The sequence below is a fragment of the Pinus tabuliformis genome, chromosome 6, assembly GCF_031772625.1.
Source record: "Pinus tabuliformis cultivar Carrire ecotype Pingquan chromosome 6, CPIR1, whole genome shotgun sequence".
Classification (NCBI taxonomy): Eukaryota; Viridiplantae; Streptophyta; class Pinopsida; order Pinales; family Pinaceae; genus Pinus; species Pinus tabuliformis.
Window position 1 is genome coordinate 974,882,916 of NC_142292.1, and position 19,211 is coordinate 974,902,126.

The following is a 19,211-nucleotide window of genomic DNA, read 5'->3' on the forward strand; positions in this document are numbered from 1 at the left end:
TTCTTGATTGCTTTCTGTTGAATCAACGTACATCACCATTTGATCTAGTTTGTCTGTTTAAAATACACAATAGGCCCTGCGGTTTGAACTCCACCAAACCAGCGTATCAAATCGCTTCACAACTCCAGACTCCATTGCCCAATGGTATTATACTATCTAAACACTGCCTCATAAGACCTGAAAGAAATCCTTCAACCAAACACAAAACAAAGCCTGAGCATAATAGCTAGCCTAAAACACCATCATAACAGAGACAAATCATAAAGAGAGAGCCCTCTCTGGTTGCAGTTAGGCTAGGAACTGTAACCCAAAGATTGGTTAGTGGTTACCCCGGCCGTATTCCCTTGGGAGTCATAGGGAACAACCTGGGTGTTAACACCATGGTTGGGACAACAAAGCACATGTAGTCTTGGAAAGGATCCACTCTGATGTTTGTGGACCTTTCTCAAAACCCTCCACTACGAGACACAAATATATTTTAATTTTTATTGTTGAATTTTCAAGGAAGTGTTGGATATTCTTCATGTCAAGGAAACATTAGACATTCTCCAAGTTCTTAGAATTCAAGGCACTAGTTGAGAAAGAGATCGACAAGAAGGTGAAGGCTCTTAGAAGTGACAATTGAAGTGAGTACATTTCAAATGACTTCAAGAATTTAGGTGTGAAAGAATGAATTTAAAGAGAGATGACAACACCCCACAACCCATAGCAGAATGGGGTAGCTGAAAAAAATAACTCGAGCATTGTGAGAGTTGTGAGGGATATGTTGCATTATGAAGGCCTACCACTACATTTTTGGGCAGTGTCATGTAATACAACATTCTACTTGCAGAGCTGAAGTCCTCATTGGATTCTTGGTATGATTACACTAGAGGAGGATTTTTCAGGGATAAAGATGGATATGTCCCACTTTAGAATTCTTGGGCAGTGTCATGTAATACAACATTCTACTTGCAGAACTGGAGTCCTCATTGGATTCTTGGTATGATTACACTGGCGGAGGATTTCTCAGGGATAAATATGGATATGTCTCACTTTAGAATTCTTGGAGCCTTTATTTACTGCCATGTATCCAAAGATTCTAGGAAGAATATTGAGCCGACAACAGAGTTGGGGGTATTTGTGGGTTACACAGAAACTCCACACAACTACTGTGTGTACTTACCTTTCTTGAGAATGATAGTTGTGTGAAGGGATTTAAATTTTGATGAGAAGAAAGAGATTCAATTTTCTCTTGAGAGGAAGCTTCAGATCGCACCAGAGGAGGATATTTTATCTCCAAAGGAGGAGCCTCAGGAAGTTGTGGAGAAACCACAAATTGAGGAGCAAAGAATGGAGACATCCACTCAAGGAGAACCATCCAGAGAAGGAAGAAAAAGGACTACAAAAGATGATAGACTTGTGCAGGATGTGAAGGATAATGTGGGAGCTCCTTGAAATTTATGCAGGGAGAGGAGGTCACCTGATTGGTACACTGGCTACATGGCTCTAATGACTGAGCTTGTAGAGACTAAGCCATCCTCTTTCAAGGAAGCAGTAGAGAAAACTTTATGGGTTGATGCACTACTGGAGGAATACAAATCCATTGTAAAGAATAGTGTTTGGGAAGTGGTCCCAAGACTAATAGATAAATCAACTGTGGTTTAGAGATGGATCTTCAAGGTTAAGCGTGCAACAGACTGAAGCATAGAGAAGTATAAGGCTAGAATTGTGTCCAAGGGATACCCTCAAGTTGATGGAATTGACTATGAGGAGGCCTTTGCTCCTGTAGCAAGGTACTCATCCATTAGATCAATTCTTTCATTAGCTTCACAGATGGGGTGGAAGATCCACCAAAAACATGTAAGAACAACATATCTCAATGGGGTTATTGAGGAGGAGGTGTAGATCGAGAAACTAGAAGGTTTTGAGACATTTGAACAAGAGTCTCATGTCTGTAGGCTCAAGTGAGCATTGTACAGTATCAAATAAGCACCTCGTGCTTGGTACACCAGGATCAAGAACTATATCACTGGTTTGGGCTTCACCAAAAGTGAAGTAGATGCGAACCTCTATCATATTTTTGTAGAAGATAAATTTCTTATTATTGTCTTATATGTTGATGATTTTATTTTAACTGGTGATGAGTAGCTAATCAAATCTTGCAAGGAGCACCTTGCAAGGTAATTTGAAATGAAGGACATGGGTCTCATGCACTACTTCCTTGGGTTGGAAGTATGGCAAGGCAATGGAGAACTATTTATGCCTCAAGGAAAGTATACTGATGAGATATTGTAGAGATTTCGCATGGAGAGTTGTAAACCCACGAAGACACCTCTAGTGACCAATTGGAGGAAGGAGGATGCCACTTCAAGTGAAGAAGTGGATGCTAATATTTACCGACAATTGGTGTCCTCACTGATGTATCTTGTGAACACATGACCAAATATGTGCTATGCAGTCAACTTGCTATGCCAAGCTATGGTTAGGCTAGCCAAATCATATTGGAAGGCACTACCTAGTTTGGATTATGGTACATATGGATAGAGGGAGTGAAGTTGTGTGGCTTCACAGATGCAGATTGAGCGAGGGGTCCATCAGACCGAAAGAGTAAATTATGTGGAATTTTTAGTGTGGGGTAAACAACTATTTGTTGGTATAGGAGGAAGCAAATACCTGTGGCACTCAACTTTACAGAAGAAAAGTGACATGGCTACAAGTCAAGCAACATGTGAGGTGATATGGATGAGAAAGATAATTGTGGCTCTGTTTAGTCAGATGATGGATCCAACTGTGATTTACTATGATAATCAGAGTTTCATCAAGCTCTTTGAGAATACTGCATTTCACTATGGATCCAAGCATATAGATATTCGGTATCACCATTTATGGTATTGTGTTCAAGGCAGATAATGTTGCTACAATACATTTCGATAGAGAAACAAGATGTTGACATTACGATAAAGGATCTGTCAAGAGGGAAATTCAAGTTCCATGGGTGCAGGAAAGGGGTGGTTGATAATCCCTTTCTTGTTGAGAGGGAGCGTTGAAAAATGTAGCAAGAAAGTCTCTATTTGATTTTGCCTTGGTCAAATTGAGAGAATTCGAATTTCCAAATCAATGAACAACTTTGATGTATTTAACTTGTGTGACATTGATCTTGTCACTCATTTAGCTAAGTAAATTTGAGTTAGAGGAATTAGATTTTAGTTAATCATGTGTGAATACTAATTTGTAGAGATCAAGGTCAGTTATTTCAAGTTGTTTTCAGTGAAACTAGGTCTAATAGTTGGAGGAACTAGTTGAAGGTTAGTTGTGCAGTGGGAATTCAGCCAAACTCAATAATCATCTAATTAATTGATCAATCAAGCCAAGAGAGCTATTTCATGCAGAGAATTCGAGTTCCCCAATTGTGGTTGAGATTTCAAGAAATTGTAGAATCAGTTGTAGACTTGTCTTGAGTGTACAAGTGTTGCATGCAATCATATGATAAACCTTGGGAATTATGAAAGCATTTTGGAGGAAATTCCTAAATAATAGGGGCCTAATTTCCTCAAGAATTGTGCAAGGAAATAGGGGCTCAAGTAGAGGAAAAAATTGATTCAGTCTTAGTCAAAGCTTCTTAGTGAGTAGAGAGATAGGTTATTCACTTGCAAGTTGTGCTCAATTGAGCAAAGTAGTTGTAATACATCCCTATTCATCGTATTAATGCAAGAAAGAAAAGGGGTTTCTAGTAGATTGCTTTCCCATGGAAAAATATTGTGTGCATGTATGTTATTTCTCATTGCATATTTTGATTGATGTTCTAAATTGTGAATTGAATATCATAGAGAAGTAGAGTAGGTTTTTTTCTTGTGATTTTGATTGAAATTTCATGACAATTTACAAATATACACCATAATTTCTACAATGGAACCTAACACAATTTTTTTTTTTTTTTTGGAAGACCAACTTGAAGAAAAGGATGGACACTAATGTGAAAAATGGTTTGATTTGAAGAGTAAAACTGTTAATCTTAATTTGGAGAAGAACCCAATGCTTCTTACTGCTAAGATTTTTAGAAATTTTTGATAGGAAATGTAAGATACAATGAGCAAGAATATAACTCTCTTATTAAGATATATGGATATGAAGGAAAGACCTTATTACTCCCTAATTTTTTTATTAACATATACTTTGTTGCTGAAGTATTCAAATAGTACGACCCTTGGTTGATTTTATTTGATAAGAAAAAAAAGAAGGTAATTTATTACACTTCCCCTAACTATAGGAGATATTATAGTAAGGAATTATATCAATTTTATACAATTTTCTAACTTATTGAAATATTTTAATTCAATTGAAGTTGAATCCTTCCAAGTATTCAACCCTAAAGGTATATTTTCTAATGACTTGGAATCCATAAGATGTGCCAATTTGTTCTCAAGGATTTTACGAGAAAGTGGAGACAACCAATTTTTTAAGACACCTACCCCAACTTACCATGTTATGATAAAAGGAAGTACTAATATTGAAGGAAAAGTGAAGCAAAGAGTGAAAGGCCCGCAAGCTCTCATTGGACTCCAGAACAACAAACTAGTCGAAGTTCCTCTACTACACATAAGAGAAAAGAAACAATTTCTATTATAGGAAACACTAACAACCAACATCATGGAAACGATGATGAAGGAGAGCCACCCCCTCATGTTTCTCTTGAAAAATGACATGTAGTTTCTTCATATAAAATTAAAATTTCAAGTAAAAAGGAGTCAAAGAATGCAAAAGGGTCCATCGATATGGAAGTAGAGAGTATTGTAGTTATAGAATGGGTACTCACATAAATGGTTGATGTCCAATTCTTTTTGAAGAATTGGATGCTAAAGATCCTATTGTATTTGAATATTATCCTTTAACCATGTAGGACACCCATTATGACAAGTCTACTAAGAAGTTGCAATTTGAAAAGGTGTAAAAAAGAACAATGTAGTGAGTCAAATGAAGAGTGGAATATATTTTTTAGGAGTCATACCTTTTGAACTCCTAAAACTACATCAGACTATAGGGGATGGTCTTGCTCATTATATAATAGAGAAATAAGTTGAAAATTTAATATTGAAAAAGAGGATACATGAGCTTGAAGAAGCCCTTAATCCAACACCACTATTCATGACTCCATTATCTATTCAACAACTCTAATTAACAATAACACTTGGAATACCCAAAGGATCAAAAGGATACACAATTGTTGATAGGAATGAGAACATATGTCACTATGAATATTGTTAAGGGACTTCATATTATAGAAGAAGCTTGGGAAACTCATCGAGAGTTTAGGCCTTGAATGACTTCAAAGCCACCATATGAATTAGTTGTTTTTAACCGTAAACCAGGTATTGTATAAATTTATTCAAAGAAGGAATATTCCAACTTTAACCCATCGAGAGTTAAGAAGTAGGAAAATAAGAAAAGATATTTAGGTCCTAGCTTTAAAATAATTGAAAAAATTATCTACTCTTCCTTTCTATTAACGTTACGAGCGATTACCTGTTGAAACAAAGTATAATACTTTGAAAAGAAGTCCTCTAGAGTTCAAAAAATTCTTGGGTGAAATGATATTTTCTCATCCTCCAATTGATTTCCTCTTAACTCATCTAGATGTTCCTCCAACTTGGTGCATACCTTGTTGGGTGTGTTACAAGCATCAATGTGGAAGCAGAGGTTCAGGGAAATTGAAAAGAAGAGATTATATAATATATTATAGCTTGTGATCATACATGGGATGATATGCATCATCATTCCTATATTTTAGCTTGGGATGTGTTTACTCCAATGAATCCATCTACCCAGTATGCTATCAAAATGAATGACACTCTCCTCTAGAAAGGTTGATTGATTCAAGAATGACATCCCTATCTGCACACATTTGAGGAAGGTAACATGGCCAAATTTTTTCCCACCATGAAGGTGTGTGTGTGAGCCTTATACATATATTACTATCACAAAAAACATTCTTCTTGGATAAAACTATTATCTGAAAAGGGTTGCTACCTATAAGGCTCGTTTCCAAGAACTCCATGATGCCTTTACTAGGTCTTATTCAAAGATGGTAAGACTTATAATCACCATTGCTGAAGATCATATTGATATGCTTTTGTAGAAACAACATCGTATCCATCCTACTAAGGCTTGTACTATCAAAGTGATATTTTAATAGCTTATTAGACAAGATTCATCTATCTAACTGGATACACTTAATGGGTCTCTGAAATAGCCCCATCACTTTAAAGAAACAAGACACCATTCATGTATCTATTAATTTCCATGATATTTCATGTTGAGTCTCGCAAAGTACATATTATCTAACCAAAACACAGGAAGGTATGCAAATTCGTTAACTTACTGTAAGGATACCCATTTCCTAACACATAATCCAATCACACTTGATGTAATAAATAATGAGGATAAAATAGGGAAAACTAGTTGTTTTTTAGGAAATATGTGGTTGGAATGGAAAGTTAAAGGTGGCCATACTTCCCATTTATCTAAAACTACTTATCTTCATCATCATCATTCAATTGGTGGTATTATGCTAGGGGCGTGATTGTCCTCCTAGCTAAGTCTCTCATACCCTGGTCATCCATAACTACCCTCCTCAAAATTGGGGGCTAGTCCATTGGTCCATGTAGACATATCACGGTCCTCAAGGTTCTTCCAACCATATTTTGATACTCCATGCAACAATTGATCTAGTTGATCGCACAGATCATTTACTGGTCAACTTGAACTAGTCAATGTATTTATGCATAAAACATAATCACTTACCCCATGCTCTTCTAGGTGGGAGAAGAAGCTCTAAATGTCCTTGTAATTCACTCCCTCATAAGGACAACCCTCAATGTGGATCACCCATTTAATCCCAATGAGAAAAGAATTTAGGGAAAAAACCATTTATTATAGCACCACCTCGTCCTATCTCAATAATTATCCTCACTTATTCATCCTTGGGCTCTTTAGGGATCCACACATGAGGATAGACTATCATAATGTTCTCACACAAAATGAACTAAGTCAACCCCAAAAATCAACCAAGTCAACCCAAAAATCAACTAAGTCAACCCCAAAAATAAGGTAAAATTACCCAACACCACTAAATACATATTAATAGAAAACTTAAAAACAAAAATACCACACCAATTTGCCCAAAAAATCATTATTTTTAACTATTTACTAGACCCATTAATATGGGTGGCCCCAAAAATCATTATTTTACGTGTGGACGTCATCAAACCCAACCAAACCCCCAAATTATTGTTATTAACCCTTGATTGTAACACGTCATTTTCTTGGAAACCATCTCTTACCTCATTTTCTTGGAAACCATCTCTTCTTTTTTACAAAAAATATTTTTCAGCGAAGATCACATGAGACATCATTTGTCGATGCGTTTCGAACCAACCAGTGTGGTTCATCTCTTCTTTTATTCATATAAGTGTAGCATAACTGTCTCTATGCGTTTCGAACCAACCAGTGTGGTTCATCTCTTCTTTTATTCATATAAGTATAACATAACCGTCTCTATATTCCTATGTACATTATAACTCTCCTCAACTAAACTACAGCCTCCGCGGCTTTAACAAACTACTACAGCCTCCGCGACTCTCTGCGGCTTTAACAAACTACTACAGCCTCCGCGGGTTTAACGACAGGAGCGAAGGTATGTAATATCTTCCACATCGAAATTTCTGCATTAAGTTTCTGCGGTAACATTTTTCACGTTGGTATTCAACGGTAACAGCTTTTTTTTATTAGCTACGTGATAATGTTTTTCCTTTCCAGTTCCTCTGAATAAAAATATTTTTAATTTTTATTAGAGTATGTTTTAAATTTCGTCTATACATTCTACTAATTTTTTTCGACAATTTATTTTTATTTTTATTATCGGGGCAGGTAAATTTGTCAATAAAAAAGTTAATTGACAAATAAGAACATTTAATAATGGAGAAGAATAGCAAGATACAACTTTTAGGTATATCTATCTCTTCCTATGGTCATATTCTTCATCCATTGTAAATATTTAATATTAGTGTATTTGCGTGTATATTTTAGATGAAAATTAGAATATTTATTTGAATTCTTTCTTAACCAATAGCAATTAAAATTAAATGTTTGATTTTGTATTTATTAGTTTTACTATTTCAACTCTTTTGTGAAGATTGATTAATGTCTAGTCTCCTTAGAGTGTTACATAAATAGAACTACTCACGCTAAATATATTGAATAAAATTAGTCTGGTTTTGATATAAAGTGTGTTAAGTTTTGTAATTTTTATTTGTATTTGGTTTTTAATTACCATGGTTATATTCAAATTTGTTTTAAAAAGAATGAATAATCTTTGTGGGATCTTTGTTAGAGAGGAGAAAAGAGGAGGCTAAAGCAATGCACGACAAGTACCCCAATAAGATACCTGTACGCTCAAATCATTTCTAGAATAAGTTATTTCTTCAATGGTTAGATCTTTTAAATATTTCGCTATATAATATTATTTCAAAAACAAAATCTAATTTCAATAGTTTTGTTTTTGTTGATTAAAACTTCTCATGAAGAGTGAATCTTTTCTCAAAATTTATTTTTATAAAATATGCTCTCTTATTGGTTCTTGCAGGTTATTGTTGAAAAAGCAGAGAGAAGTGACATCCCAGATATTGATAAGAAAAAGTAAGACTCTTTTATCAAATAACTTATTGTTCTTTGATTCTCTCACTTGATAATTATTAGAATACATCTTTAAAAAAATTGCTTATTTGCTAATGGAATGACAATGTTGCACTCAAACGACTCTTGTTTTCGTAATAATATAATGTGTTCATAATTTGTGGATGCCGCAAGAGTATGGTCAAGTTTTTTAAAATTAATGTTATTTTCATTTTTTATTTTCAGATATATGGTTCCATCAGATTTTAACGTGCGACAATTTGTATATATCATACGTAAGAAAATAAAGCTCACTGAATAGAAAGCAATATTTATTTTTGTGAACAATGTGCTTCCATCAACTGGTAAGTTCAATCGAATCAGTTTTATCATAGTTACAACTTTTCCACTATTACTCTATGTCATTGCTTGGTTCTAAGTTAAACTTCATTGCTATCTCCTTTTTTCCATAGATTTTTTTTTTTTTTTTAACTGAAAATGAGCATTTTGTCATCTAATCCTTGTCTATGTTATAACTTATCAATTCCTTATGGTGTATTTATTTCTATGCAGCTGCTCTAATGTGTACTATATATGAGGAGCACAAGGATGAAGATGGGTTTCTTCACTTTACATATAGTGGTGAAAAGACTTTTGGTCATAACATTGAGGCTTATTTATAGCCTTAAGAAACTCTTATTTCTCTCCATTTAAATATAGTGCAAATGAAATTTAAAGGGAACTTTTGTATGTATATGGATACTAGAATTAACATTCTAGTTACTATGTATAAAATGCTTTAAAAACATTTATTGTGTGCATATTGCCAAAATATGTAATCTACTTTACCATTTTACATATTTTGAGACTTTAAATTTGGATTATTGGTTTTTCCCATCTATATGGATCAAATCTATTTTTACTCTGAGAGTGGTTTGAGAGTGGTTTGCATCTCAACAGATTTGATCCCACAAAGTTATTTTTATTTTAATGTAATTTTTTTTTACCATTTTTTTTTTCTTCACATTGTTTTTATTTTATTTTCACCAAGTTAAAATGTTTACATTACATTTAAGTAATGCAAACCTCTTTCTGAGTGCAAATGTGTGTGTGTATGTTATTAATAGGTGTATATGAGTATATTGACTTAATTTTATTATTAATATTTTTTAAAATGTTCAAAAATTACAAATCTTTGTCATATCTTGAAAGAGAAAGCACCTAATAATGAAATAAGAACTCTTTCACTCTTTCTCTTTCTCTCTATATATGTTTGATGTTAAAATCTTTTAAACATACATACTAAGAATAAAATAAGTTACACATCTCTCTCACCATGGGAAATGAAAATATATTTAAAAAAAAATAATATAAACTACTTATGGTTGATGCACTAAATCTTGAGTGTTTTGAATACATAAATATATGATGATCAATATATTTATTGATCATTTAATAAATTTAATGATTAGGTTATTGTTGTTAAAGAAGAAAATAAATATTGTTAACTAATTAAGATCCTAAATAAGCATATCTAAAATAAGAACAAACTCTCATGGCCTCTATAGTGAAACTGTGTTGGCAAATTCACAAAACCCCTTGGGACGAAAGAGTTTGTCATCTTTGTGACACAAGAGGGTTGAAAATGAAAAACAATCTCTTAGATTTTCCATCGTATACTTGGATTAGAACTAAAATTCAAAATGTTTGCCACATTATGAACTTTTTTAACCATTTATCATAAAAAACTATGGTGATATTGAAAAACTTCGTGTTTTTGATAAATGGATGTTGTTCTTCATCATAGTTCTAATTACACCATGAAATATTGCATATATTGGACTATATCATGAATTAACTAATAAATCAAACCACACATTTACATAATAATTTTACTATTGATCTACTTCCACTAATGTTTCCTTAGGTTTAAAGAATTATTTTGTATTTTTTTCATAAATATAAAGTGGTTTTGCTTGTTCTTATTGTGTCATCCATATGGTAGTTATTTTTTTGTGACTTTAATGTTTCCTTAGGCTTAAAGAATTATTTTGTATTTTTTTCGTAATTAAAAAGTGGTTTTTCTTGTTCTTAATGTGTCATCCATATGGTAATTATTTTACAAGAGATAAAAGTGTGGAATCCTCCTAGGGTAAGGCCAAGAGATGATGAAAAAGAGGAAATAAGGCTTAGATTCTAAGTCATGGTAGGTCAAAATGAGGGATTCCAAGAGGGGAAAATAACATTGCATGAACACCAACACATAACAAAGGTGTTAACCTATGGTATCCATGTATATCAAAACTCTACTACCAAGTTATTGATTCTTGCAGGTTATTGTTGAAAAAGCAGAGAGAAGTGACATCCCAGATATTGATAAGAAAAAGTAAGACTCTTGATTCTCTCACTTGATAATTATTAGAATACATCTTTAAAAAAATTGCTTATTTGCCAATGGAATGACTATAAGTAACAATGTTGTACTTAAACTACTCCTGTTTTTGTAATAATATAATGTGTTCATAATTTGTGGATGCCTCAAGAGTATGGTCAAGTTTTTTAAAATTAATGTTACTATCATTTTTTGTTTTCAGATATCTGGTTCCATCATATATTACCGTGGGATAATTTGTATATATGATATGTAAGAAAATAAATCTCACTGAAGAGAAAGCACTATTTATTTTGGTGAACAATGTGCTTCCACCAACTGGTAAGTTCAATCTAATCAATTTTATCATAGTTACAACTTTTCCACTATTACTCTATGTCATTACTTGGTTCTAAGTTAAACTTCATTGCTATCTTCTTTTTTCCATAGATTCTTTTTTTTTTTTTTTTTTAAACTGAAAATGAGCATTTTGTCATCTAATCCTTGTCTATGTTATTTCTATGCAGCTGCTCTAATGTGTACTGTATATGAGGAGCACAAGGATGAAGATGGGTTTCTTCACTTTACATATAGTGGTGAAAAGACTTTTGGTCATAACATTGAGGCTTATTTATAGCCTTAAGAAACTCTTATTTCTCTCCATTTAAATATAGTGCAAATGAAATTTAAAGGGAACTTTTGTATGTATATGGATACCAGAATTAACATTCTAGTTACTATGTATAAAATTCTTTAAAAACATTTATTGTGTGCATATTGCCAAAATATGTAATCTACTTTACCATTTTACATATTTTGAGACTTTAAATTTGGATTATTGTTAACATTGTCATTTCTGATTTATATATTTATAAGAAATATTTAGTGAGTAATATAATCTCTTTATTTCTTTTCCTCAATTTTTGGTAGAGATTAAGTTTGGAGAAGAGCTCTGTTTCCCTTACATTAAATATGTGTATGTGCTTTAGATATTTTACCTAAGGTAAAGTGGGTGGTGAAGTTTTTTATACAAGTTTAATAGATAAAGTTAGTGTGAAGCCTTACCATACTGTTTTAATAGATAATTTACAATGCATGGATGTAAAATAGTTTGGAAGTGGTATTCAAAGTGGCATTTAGAGTGTACTAGGTGATATCAAGTATTCAATGTACTCCTAGTGTTTTTTAATAAAACAAAAATATGGTTTTTTTTCATTTTGTTACTTTGTCAATTTAAATGAATTGAAGCTACTAAGATAAAAGAAATATTTAAAGACCAATCCATTTTAACTCCAGAGGGATCAAATCTCTTTTTACTCTGAAAGTGGTTTGCATCTCAACATATTTGATCCCTCCCTCCCTTGGTAGATCTAGAGTTAATATGGATCTAGAATGATTTAATTCCCCCCTTTAAATAGGTTATATTCTATGAATACCATGGGTGAATACCATGGGTGAATACCACGAAGTTATTTTTATTTTAATGTAAATTCTTTTGACCAAGTAATTTTTTTTTTTCACCAAGTTAAAATGTTTACATTACATTCAAGTAATGCAAACCTCTTTCTGAGTGCAAAGCTTGAGAAGAGATAAAAGTGTGGAATCCTCCTAGGGTAAGGCCAAGAGATGATGAAAAAGAGGAAATAAGGCTTAGATTCTAAGTCATGGTAGGTCAAAATGAGGGATTCCAAGAGGGGAAAATAACATTGCATGAACACCAACACATTACAGAGGTGTTAACCTATGGTATCCATGTATATGAAAACTCTACTAAGAATTTGAGTAGGAATCAAACGAAAGTTAGAGCGTTGAAGATGGAAGTCACAGAGGAGGCAATTGCTAGAGTATCAACAATGTAACCTAAAGGAAAGAAATGGTATAACCAGAAAATCAATGACCCTTCCCTCAAAGATGAATTTATGCAAGGGGAGGAGAAATTGGTTAAGAAGGGCAGGGGAACTAACCGATTGTCGCTTCCTCAGCCATGGGGAGATATTTCTTTATTCATCATTAAGTATATTATATGTGAAGGATGGGTGAAGATAGTGTTTAACTATCATTTTCCACTGTTAAGTCATCTCCAACACACACAATTGATTAACCTTCCTTACTTCTAGTTGGAGAATTTGAAGCATATGCATGTTGTTGTGAAAGTTGCTTCGCATCTGAAAAGTTGTGTCACAAATCACGAACTTATAAAATTAATCATAATGGAGGCCCTGGAGTGCCAAGGCCGAAGCTAGGAAGATTTCATGAGAAAAAAGACAAGGACTTCATGTCGGAAACAATTCAAAACCCCTGTTGATGCTCTGAAAGAAGGTGTGGTAGTTGAGATCAAGGGAAGTCCTCTAGAAGAAAATTCAAGAAAAGGTCGCTAGAAAAGCCAATAGGTTGCAGAACACCAAAATGGAGGGTCAAAGTTAGCACACAACCATAATCATTGCCTCCATCCAAAATATGCCAAACAAGAATGAGGATGCAAGGAAGCAAAAAAAAAGGGAACATGCCAAGCAAGAAGAGGTTCCTTCACCAGGTAAGAACAAGACCCAAACCCTACTGTGTAAAATTAAAGAGTTAGAAAAATAAAATCAATAATTAAGGAAGAAAATAGAGGATAATAAAGTGGAAACAATGGTTCTAGGTCTTGATACTCTGGTGGAGGCTATTGACAAGATGAGAACAAAAACTACACCAAGTTTTGTATGTACAACATGTGCTAAGAATTTAACAACAACATGGTATAAAGTTTGTGCTGCAAGTACCATCTTGGAAGAAACCCAAACATATCCTGGCAAGTTGTTACACAAGAACCTGTTGACGACACTATTATTACACAAGAATCAATAGGTAAAATAGAGCATCCCACGGTGTTTGAACTGGAAACTGTAACACAAGGACTTGTCGACGATGCTGCTACTACACAAGAAACAAAAATTGAGGCAAAGGTTCCCCAGGAAGAAGAGGTAAGAGTTGATCCACAAGAACCTATTGATGAGGCTGTTGTTACCCAAGAACCAGTAGTCGAAGTAGAAGGGCCACCCCCTCATGAGGTCTTAAACATCTCACACACACCTGAGAATCTCATTCTGTTTTTGTGACGCTTGCTAAATAATTCCTCTCATATTTCCAGTTACCTCTCCAGTATGACATTGGTATGAAGCTCTTGACCTCATTTTGTTAGTCCTCCGCCACTCGCCTTTTCGACCATGTTAAAGAGTGGCGTCGAAGGAGGAGCACATGTCGTGCCCCGCCTTCGAAGACCGTGTATATTTGGATTAGTTTCTTAGGAGCATTTTAGCACCCATTGGAAAAGATGTCGCGTCCCATTTTCCTCAGACCCAGGAAGAATTTCTCCAAACCGCTCTAAGGTATGACCTAATTTATGCACAATCCAGTTATGTTTATACTGTAATTCCATACCTTCCCCATCCCGAAGGTTCCAATGCATTGGGGGCATCTCACACCGCTGGTGATATCGTTGGAACCCTTTCATATCCTTTTCCATATACTCATCCAAACTATGGTTATCCACAGGGGGGCACCTATTTCTCTAACACTCATGCCCCTCTTGCTAGCAACATGTTTTCAGGGCCCTAACCTATCTACCAAACCCTTTCTCCTCCTTATGCACATCCGAGTGCTCCAGCCCCTCAAGCATTAGTGCTACATCCTCCCATGCATCCTTAGCCCCAGCAGCCACTGCCCCCTCAGAATCATGTGTTTGCACAATAGAGTGCGACCAATCCCCAAAATTCGAAGAAAAAGAATAAGGGGAAGGGTAACAAGGGTAACAAGGGTAATCAATGTAATCAACCTATTGAACCCTAGGGAACCAACCTAACACCAACAACTAGCAACAGGGCAGCTAGCTTAAGAAGAGCAAGGCTATTTGTGCGAACAAGACTTATGCATGTTGTGGTGAACATGACCATTATACACATGAGTGTCCTCTCTTACCCCAGATGCGCCAAATGTTGGAAGCTCAAGCAGCTTCTAGAGGTCAACAATCGCCTCAGAATCCCACACCATCTCAACTGACAGTTCTTAAAAATCCTTTCCCTCAGCATGGATTTGTTGCTACTCAACCTCAGCCAGGTAAACTAGCCCATCCCCCCGACCTTCTAGTCCTGGTGACTACCAGATCCTTATGATTAATTCTGATGAGGTTAATCCATCTGATATCAACTTGCAAACTCGTTCGCATCAATATGACAAGCCACTAACTTTTTTCGCCATTGATTCCAAAACCAAATCATCTGCTGAGCCTCTTACAACACCAAATGGTTCATTATAGATCCATGAACCTAAAGTTGAGGCCATTCCCAAGATCCCAAAGGGACCATTACATTGTAATGTGTCTTCTAACCAAGCTACCCATACATAGACTATAGTACATGACTTGACGCAATCACCTGTTTCCATGTTAACGCTGGAAGTCATCCAGTCATGCCCGTCTCAAAAGAAGTCTCTACTAACTACCTTGGGCACAGTAGATCCTTTTGATGATTTTTTGATTGTCTTCCCTGTTGATACATCAAAACATCTACCATTTCCTTCATCTGTTTCTTTCCAGATACCAGTCCGAGTTTGTAATGCCATCATTTCCTGATGCATTATTGACGAAGGAGAATCCATTGTAGAAATTATCACTGTAGATTAATCTAATTATGCAATGTACTAAAGAAAAATACTTAATCTACTTCTACAATCAAACTTGCGGAAGCTTAATTGATTTGAGCATGATCAAACAGAGCATGTATAACAAAGAAGAAGAATCAATCACACATGAAACACAAAAGAATACTCTAGGGAAAGCCTCAGCTAAAAACCCCGCTATCTGTATTATCATACAAGTGAAAATATCTCAGGATTACACAAAGCTTTAGCTGTCACAGCTATCCAGCTCTCAGTACAATCCCTCTCACTGTTCATAGACATACTAAACAACTCATATGCCTTTCACTCTGTCTTCCAAGCCTCCTATTTCCTTGCGCTATTTTCCTTGGGTGTTCCTGCTATAACCCTGTGTGACACTGATCTCACACACTGCTCCAACACACTGTAAAACTACGTAGATCTCAAGGAATGAATTCCTTCTGCATGCAAGATATTTTCTTATAGGAAAATTCTAGCAACTGATAGTATATTGTCCCTGCCTTTAATCTCAACTGGGCCTTTGTCTAAACTGACATGCATGAGTTATTTATGAGAGAATAGTCAGTTATCTAGAGTACAGTATTTTCATGCATGCATGCATTAACTAACTGAAATCATAATTAGTTCCACAAACTGTTTGGAACTAATTTAACTGGACTTAACTCAGTTAACTGAGCTAACTAATTACAACTCAAATACAACTCATCCTTATCTCCTTAATTAAGAGATAACTTCCTGATCCAAATGGATCCTAGAAAACCCTCTAAGTCTTCAAAATCTTCTAAAATATCAAAACTATCGCAAAAGGATTACACTATTGGGAGAAAAAGACACAAGGAAACAGTGAAAAACAGGTCTATTGAGGCTTACACAATGATGTACAGGACTCGTCGAATCTAGCCGATCAACGGTTTAGATTCGACCAGCATATCACAGTTGGCGGTGATAGGCAGAGGCCATCGGAGGTGAGCATATAACAGTTGTGATCGTGATCAGTGTGGGTCAACGAGGACTGTCGATCAAGCACGCAGATCGACGACCCAAGTTGAATAGCGATATTGCAATTGGCAATTACAAAGGAGCGGTTACCAAACGACTCGAGGGATTATGCGATGTGTGATTATGATATTTCCATATCGCATCAGAGCAACACCACGGATCGGGGTCGACGCATACACGACTTTCGATATATATATATATATATATATATATATATATATATATATATATCTAGACCCGATGGAGTTATAAATGATAATATATAGCATTTCAAGTCCGCCATTGTGCCATTTGCGATATTTTTCAATGTTTAATGTATTTTTTCAATACAAAGGGAAACCACGAAACAAGTGGGATTTTGGGTGGGCTGTAGGTGGTAAGTGGTTTTGGCCAGGCTCCACCGGAGCCCATACACTGGCTGCCACGTGGTTAGGCGCCGGAGAGAGAAAACCACCTTTTTTGGGCGGGTAATCTTCGTGCGTGTTAGCCACCTAAAATCGATAACAGCCATTGATCAACATCACTTACGATCATGCCCGAGGACGGATCCGAAAGGATATAAGGTGGAATTAATAATATTTTAGGTCTGGGAAAACGTGTTTGGGTAGATTTTCCTGTGTATTTGTGTATTTCTCTGTGTAGGCAGAGAACGACCAATTTTGGGATTTCAAAGGCACCAATGGCCCATTCCGTTATGGAATAGGTGGCCATCATCCCTGAAGGTGTCTAGCAATGATTGATAATGCTCAAAGGGGGATTCGAGCGGATAGAGGTCGGGAGCCAGAGAGCCTGAGAAGGGGAAACAAACAGACAATGCTGATTGGCTTTAAAGCCACAGTAGATAGAAGACAGAGGCAAGCAGTGCTGAGACAGAGAGCAAACAAAGACAAAGAGTCAGTGAGGAGAGTCTGTGTACTCAGAAGGACTTGGGGGATCGAATTAAAGCCTTGCTATTTTGTATATGTTGTGTGAGACTCAAATTGAGCTCACTTTTGTAAAAACTTTGCTTCTGAAGACATAATAGAGAGGTCACCACTAAAGGCTGGTCCAAGAGACGTAGCCCAGGAGTATTAGGTGAACTCTATATTAAACTTGTTGTGTTTATGTGTTTTTTTCTATTATGTTCTTTAACTGCTTCATTGTCTATGTATTTCACAATCTTATCGATCCATTGCACAAAGTAACATAGGCAAATCCATGCACATGAGTCTTTAATACCTTAATAATTCTTTAAGATCTCATTTTCAGATCAAGTGGTATCAGAGCTTTTGGTTTTGATTTGTTAAGGTTAGATAAGCTTGTGCTGGATTGTTGAATGCTAACTAGGTCAAAGCTCAAATTAGGAGAAGGAGAACTGGTTGAGGCTAACCCAGAAATTGGAAGAGTCTATCCTAGGAGGAAAATGGCAGAACAAGTCCTATTGGAATCAGAATCTCAGTTCATGGACAGTTTCATGACCATGAGAGTCATGGTAGAAGAGATGTATCAGGAATTTAAGAAGGGTCGAGGTGAAAGCACCTCAACACCCGAACAAGGCAAGGGAATAGAGGAACCTCTTCTAGTTGCCCATTTAGAAGGCAAAGGGAAAGGGGAAGAGCCTCCTCCATCAACACCTCCTTTTAGACCTAAAAATAAAAAGAAGAAAATATCTTTGATTAAATTAGATGTAAAGTTTGATTTGCCAATATATGATGGAGAATTAAATGCAGAACAACTAGATAACTGGCTTAGACAGATTGATGTATATTGCAGGGTGTAGAACATCAATTCAGAAAGGAGAAAGATTCAGCTGGCTAGCCTTCACCTTGGAGGAACTGCCCTAGTGTGATGGGAAGGCAGGACACAAGCTAATTTGAGGAAGCATGGTAAAATTCTTTCTACCTGGATTGAATTTGTTTCTGCCATTAAAAAATAATTCTATCCACTAGCTTATATGTAGCAAGCAATGATGAGTTGGAAAACTCTTCGCCAATTAAAGGGGAAAAGTGTACAAAGCTATACCTAGGAATTTAGAAAAAGAGCTTTAATTCTAGGCATTTCTCTAGACTCACTTGAAACTTTGTTGAAGTATATAGGTGGTCTACATAGCTATTTTAGGCACACCATTCTCTTGTTTAACCCCACTAGCATAGATGAGGTATCCGTTCAGGATACACATCTAGAGGCTAGAGTCAAGAATGTGAACCCAGAGATTGGGGGATCATCAAACCCACTGCAAGCAAGAACAAGGAAAAGAAGAAGCAAAAATGGAAAGAGAGGAAGGAAAACGTTGTACAAAAAGGCAAACCTTCATGCTTTCACTGCAAGAAGGATGGACACGATGATGAACATTTCCGGTCTTTGCATCTAGAGTTGAAACCCGAGAAGTTTGATGGCAAGAAGAAGAAGACTGCTGCTGGTATTCCGAAAGATTTGGGATCAAACTCAGGTGATGAAACAACAATCACAACCACAGGTATAAAAGGTAAAAATTCTGAAGCATCTACTATTAATTCTGCACAAACTATTGATAATGAAGAAAATGATAGGAAAAGAC